We start from the raw sequence: 6,219 nt of genomic DNA on the forward strand, positions 1-6,219 counted from the left end.
AATCTTTAGTTTGATCTTTAGTTTGATTTCAATTGTTTTGTTGAATGTTCAAGTTTGATTGAAGTTTGATTGATTTGTGATTTGATTTTCGTTTGTTTAATTTGATCATGATGAATTTGTTGTTTAGATTTGTTTTGAACTTGATTGCTATGGATTGTGAGTAATTTAATTGCTAAGGTAATGGTAAAGAATATATGAGTAATGGATTGATGTTAATTTGGGGAAATTGATGGAGTTGATGATGTGATTAAATTAGTTAATTGATTATGTGCATGTGTGTGTTTGATTTAGGCGTGATCACCCTAGTTATTCACACTAGATTGCATTATTGGTTCACATTGCTAATTAGACCTCTAGGAAAATAGCTTGATATGCTCTTTTGGTTGCATGATTGGTTTTCCCTCGCATCACTTGACTTAGTCAACTCTTTCCCAATTAGCGGAATCCGTTACAAGTATATGTGGATCTTGAGCCCTAGTGTTTATTACAATATACGATTGACCTCCATTCCTTAGTGGTTCGACCCTCGACTTACCACTATACTTGTATAAGGGTGTGTTGAGAGATTACAAATTTTGTTTGGCCTAGGGTAGGGTTAGTTTCAACGACCTAGTCCGACCCCTTGTCAAAATGGCGTCGTTGCCGGGGAGTGGTGTTGTGATTTTGTATTGTTGTTGAGTTTATTCCATCTTATTCAAAAAAACAAAAAGGTTTTCCTTTAGGCTACGTTTTTAGCCGTGTTACTTATAATTTTGTTTGAGATTGTGTGTGCAGGTGAACACGGGAGAAGCTCATAGAGTGACATTGAAGGAGTTGGGCACTCCGGGTGCTTAAATTACAAGTATGAGAGTGGGATTGTTCCTTTGTTGGTTCCGGATAACGATTTTGAAATCAAAGCAGCTATGATTACCTTGATCGAGAGGAAACAATTCGGTAGTACAATAAGTGAAAATCCTCTCAATCATCTCAAAGATTTTGAGAAGTATTGCAATATAATTGTGGTAGCCGGAGTTTCTCAAGAGTATATAAGGCTCAAGTTGTTTCCCTTCTTTCTCATTCGAAGCTCTTTAGAGTGGTTAGATAAGGAAGTCAAACCAAGGTCCCTAAGGACATGGGATGAAGTTACCAAGGCTTTCTTATCTCGTTTTTTCCCACAAAAGAAAACGGCGGAATCTAGGGCTTTGATCCAAAGTATTAAGCAAGGGCCTAATGACAGTCTCCATGAAGCATGGGAGAGGTTAAAGGAGTATTAACGAGAGTGTCCACATCATGGGATTCCTACGTACCAAATTATACAAATCTTCTATGGTGGGTTGAGTTCTTAAGGAAGAGCAAGCTTAGATGCCGAAGCCGGAGGCCCGATAATGAACAAATCGGAAGAAGAAGTGGTGGATGAAATAGATGAAATGGTGAGACATTTTATGAATTGGCAAGTGGTGGAGAAAGAGCCAACTAGAAAGGGTTGCTCGATCAAACAACTCAATGCCATCAACGATTTGACCACTCTAATTTTGGATTTAGGGAAAGAGGTTGTATCCCTCAAGGCCAAGCTTGAGAGTCCTCAATTGCAAGCTCCAATTCTACCCTCCCAAATTAAGGGGAGAGGTACACCTTCTTACCTTAACACTTTTCCTTCTTATTGTTGCATGATTAGAGAATGTTGGCCTTGTGATTTAAGTGGAATGAATGATCACGATGCTTCTATGTGCCCCAATGTTCCTTGTGATGAATGTGATGGAATTGAAAATGAGCATGTGAATTATGTTGATAATCATAATTTTGAACCTAGATTTGAGGTTCAAAGAAATGTTGGAAATAGGCATTATCACAACCAGGCGAACTATGATAATTATAACCAAAGTGGTGGTTGTAGAAATCATGAAGTCCAAGAGATTCGCGGTGGCTATAACAATCATGGTTATAATGGTCAAAGTCATGGCCGAGGGCATGAGGATCATAACTAAGGTTATGGTAACCTTAGTCAACATCATGGCCAAAATCAAGCTAGGGGTAATTGAAATAAACAAAGTAGGGGAATTTTTCAACCTAATGTTCAAAGAGGTACCCCACTTGGATCCATTCCCAATACTCAAGGCCCAAGTGATAATTTCTATGATCAACCATTTTCTTCTACGAGTTTCTTGGAAGAGGTTTTTGAGAAACAAGCCAACTTGCTAGGATCCTACATGGCTGTGAATGATGAGAAGTTTAATGATATGTTCACTCAAAATAAGGAGTTAGGAAACTGACTTTCTCAATTGGCTAGTGATTTTAAGGAATTTAAGAATTCTTCTTTTTTTTTTAGTTCATCAGGCTTAGATTCTAAGAACCCTATGGATACAATTCTTACTAGGAGTGATAGGGTCCTTGAGAGTGGAGTACCTAAGAAGAGTGATGCTAGAGAGAGTACTAGCAAGAGCCCGATTGAGATTGAGGGAGATGAGAGTCCCTTAATTAAGAAAATTGATGAGGAACAAGTAGAAAGAGTGAAAGAGAAAGAGAAAGAACTTTACAAGCCCAAGCTCCCTTATCCCCAAAAGTATAATAGGCACAAATTGGATGAAAAATTTGGGAAATTCAAAGAGATGCTTAAGCAACTTCATCTTACTCTTCCTTTCACCAATGTGGTAGAACAAATGCGAAACTATGCTAAGTTCCTTAAAGAAATTTTGAGTGGAAAGAGGACATGTGATATGGCGGAAACGGTTACCCTAACCGAGAATTGTAGTGCGATCATAATGAATAAGATGTCACCTAAGTTGAAGTATCCCGGAAATTTCTCTATCCCTTGTGCTATTAATAAGATTCGAATTGATGATGCCTTATGTGACTTAGGAGCTAGTGTTAGCCTTATTCCATATTTGTTTTATCAAAGACTAGAGCTAAGGGAAATTTTAACTTCCAAGATTACATTGCAATTAGCCGAAAGACCGATCAAGATCTCAAAGGGTAAGGTAGAAAATGTTCCCTTGAGGGTGGGGAAATTTGTCATTCCGGTAGATTTTGTAGTGTTGGATATGGATGAAGATGCTACTATCCCTATCATCTTAGGTAGACCATTCCTTGCTACATCGGGGGCTATGATTGACGTCAAGAGTGTTAAGATATCTCTTAAGATAGGAGAGGAGGTAGTTGAGCTTGATTTTAATGAAGGTATGAAATATCCCTCTTCTTCTTTTAAAATTGCATGAGAATTGAAGTTCTTGATAATATTGTGCAATGCATGCATGAGCACTTGCTCACATCTAATCATCCTCTTGAGTATGTTTTGTTGAACAAAGAAAAGATAGGTGCTCCTAGCAAGGAAGTGAAATTGTATGAAGATTTGCTTGATGGAAGCATTGAAGGAAGTGATGAACAAATTTTCATGGGGATCTCAAGTCAAGATGCTTTGCAAGTGGCCTCGACCAAAGAAGGTAAAGGTGTGCCTATGGTAGAGCTCAAACATCTACCATCACACCTTAGGTATGAATTCTTAGACCCAAATTCTACTTATCCCGTAATTGTTAATGCATCCTTGAGTAAGAGCCAAGCTTAAGCGCTATGTGATGTTTTGAGTAAGCACCAAGGTGTTTTGGACTATACCATTGATGATCTCAAGGGTATAAGCTCTGCTCTGTGTACGCATCATATAACGCTTGAGGAAGGCACCCTTCCCCTTATTGAACGACAACGTAAGCTACATCCCCAAATGGGGGAGGTAGTGAAGAAAGAGATCACCAAACTTTTGGATACGGGAATCATATTCCATATCTCAAGCTCTATGTGGGTCACTCCCGTTCAAGTCGTTCCAAAGAAGGGGGGTATGACCGTAGTCAATAATGAGAAAAGTGAGCACATTCCGACTAGGACGGTCACTGGTTGGCGTATGTGTATAGACTATAGACGTCTAAACACATCCACCAAGAAGGATCACTTTCTCCTTCCATTCATTGATCAAATGCTTGAGAGACTAACTAGACACAAGTTTTATTGCTTCCTTGATGGTTACTCGGGATTTTTCCAAATCCTAATTCACCCCGACGATCAAGAGAAGACAACGTTCACATGCCCTTATGGGACCTTTTCCTATAGGAGAATGTCGTTTGGTCTTTGTAATGCTCCCGCAACTTTCCAAAGATGCAAGATGAGAATTTTTGGAGATATGTTGGAGGAAGAAATGGAGGTTTTTATGGACGATTTTTCCGTAGCATGGGTTTCGTTTGAGGATTGCCTTGAGAATCTTGGAAAATGCTTAGCAAGGTGTAAGAAAGTGAACTTAGTGTTGAATTGGGAAAAATGCCACTTCATGGTGGAGGAAGGAATATTGCTTGGACACAAAAACTCTCATAAAGGAATATAAGTCGATAAGGCCAAGATCGAGGTTATAGAGAAACTTCCACCCTAGGTAATTGTAAAGGGAGTGAGATCATTTTTGGGGCATGCTGGCTTCTATAAAAGATTCATCAAGGATTTCTAACTCATTTCCAAGCCCCTCAATGACCTTTTCCAAAAAGATGTTGATTTTGTGTTTGATGACGATTGTTTGGAGGCATTCAACAAATTGAAGAAAGCATTGACTTCCACTCCCATTGTCCAAGCCCCTAAGTGGGATTTGCCTTTCGAGCTTATGTGTGATGCTAGTAATACGTCTACAGGGGGTGTGTTGGCTCAAAGGGTTGATAAGAAGCTCCATGTCATCTATTACATGTCGAAGACCCTTAATGGTGCTTAAAGGAATTACACAACAATGGAAAAGGAGTTCTTAGCAATTGTTCATTCCTTTGAAAAGTTTTGTTGTTACTTGTTGGGGTCCAAGACTATTGTGTTCACCGATTATGCGGATTTGAAATACCTCTTTGGGGAAAAGGAATCTAAGCCAAGGTTAATTAGTTGGGTTCTTGAACTCCAATCTTTTGATCTTGAGATTCGAGACAAGAAAGGAGCGGAAAATCTGGTTACGAACCATTTATCTAAACTTGAGAATTTTCAATTCCAAGATGATGGGTCCCCTATTGAAGATAGAATGTTGGACGTCTTCTTGTTTTCTATAAATGTGAATGAACTCCCATGGTTTGCCGTTTTGGTTAATTACCTTGCTTGTGGGGAGTTTCCTCCTTTTTCCTAGAATCCTAGTAAGAAGCTTAAGAGAGAAGCTAGGCACTATGTTAGGGATGAGCCGATTTTGTATAAGAGAGGTGTTGATGGTTTGTTACGTTGATGTGTGCCAAGTGAGAAAATACCAAATGTGTTGAAGATGTGCCACTCGAATCCTAGTGGTGGACATATGGGTGTTTCTAGAACGGCTTCTAAGGTGCTTCAATGCGGATTATGGTGGCCAAACCTCTTTAAGAACACTTGGGAATTTGTCAAAAGTTGTGACCAATCCCACAGGACCGGGAACATTTCAAGGAGAAATGAGATGCCCCAACAACCCATCCTTGAGTTGAAAATTTTCGACGTTTGGGGAACAGATTTCATAGGTCCTTTTCCTTCTTCATATGAGAATCAATACATTCTTGTTGTTGTTGATTATGTGTCAAAATGTGTTGAAGACATTGCTTCTCCAACAAATGACCATAAGGTGGTAATGAAGTTGTTTAAAAAGATAATCTTCCCAAGTTTTGGCATTTCTAAGGCGGTTATAAGTGACAATGGGTCTCATTTTGTACTTAGTGCTTTCCGAAAGATGTTGAAGAAACATGGGGTAAACCAACGTTTTGGGCTCCCTTACCATCCTCAAACTAGTGGTCAAGTTGAGGTGTTTAATCGTCAAATCAAGTTGATACTTGAGAAGACGGTTGCAAGAAATAGGAAGGATTGGTCGGATAATCTTAATGATGCCTTGTGGGCATATAGAACAGCCTTTAAAACTCCTATTGGTACCACTCCTTACCGCTTGGTTTATGGTAAATCTTGCCATCTCCCGGTTGAGCTTGAGCATCGTACTCATTGGGCTATAAAGAAGATCAATTTTGATTTGGCAAGTGCGGGTGAGTAACGTTGGTTAGATCTCCATGAATTGGAAGAGCTTCGTTTGGGTGCTTATGCTTGTGGTAGTTTATATAAAGCTAGAGCCAAAGAGGTGCATGATAAGATCATTGAGAAGAAAGAGTTCAATCCCCGAGATAAGGTGCTCCTTTACAATTCAAGAATGAGACTTTTTCCCGGAAAGTTGATGTCCCGTTGGACCGGTCCATTTGTTGTTCAAGACGTTTTCCAGAATGATGCTATTATAAT

The 6,219-nt window shown here is 39.3% G+C and overlaps 1 non-coding gene across 1 annotated transcript; it reads right to left on the minus strand.

The window, feature by feature from the left end:
- Positions 1-1,170: 1,170 nt before the first annotated feature.
- On the minus strand, positions 1,171-1,276 carry LOC145625872 (small nucleolar RNA R71). The gene has a single exon (XR_014110770.1). It is a non-coding gene; the product is annotated as a small nucleolar RNA R71 (small nucleolar RNA).
- Positions 1,277-6,219: the final 4,943 nt, after the last annotated feature.

This window comes from Chenopodium album, chromosome 3 (genome assembly GCF_948465745.1).
Source record: "Chenopodium album chromosome 3, dcCheAlbu1.1, whole genome shotgun sequence".
NCBI lineage: Eukaryota > Viridiplantae > Streptophyta > Magnoliopsida > Caryophyllales > Amaranthaceae > Chenopodium > Chenopodium album.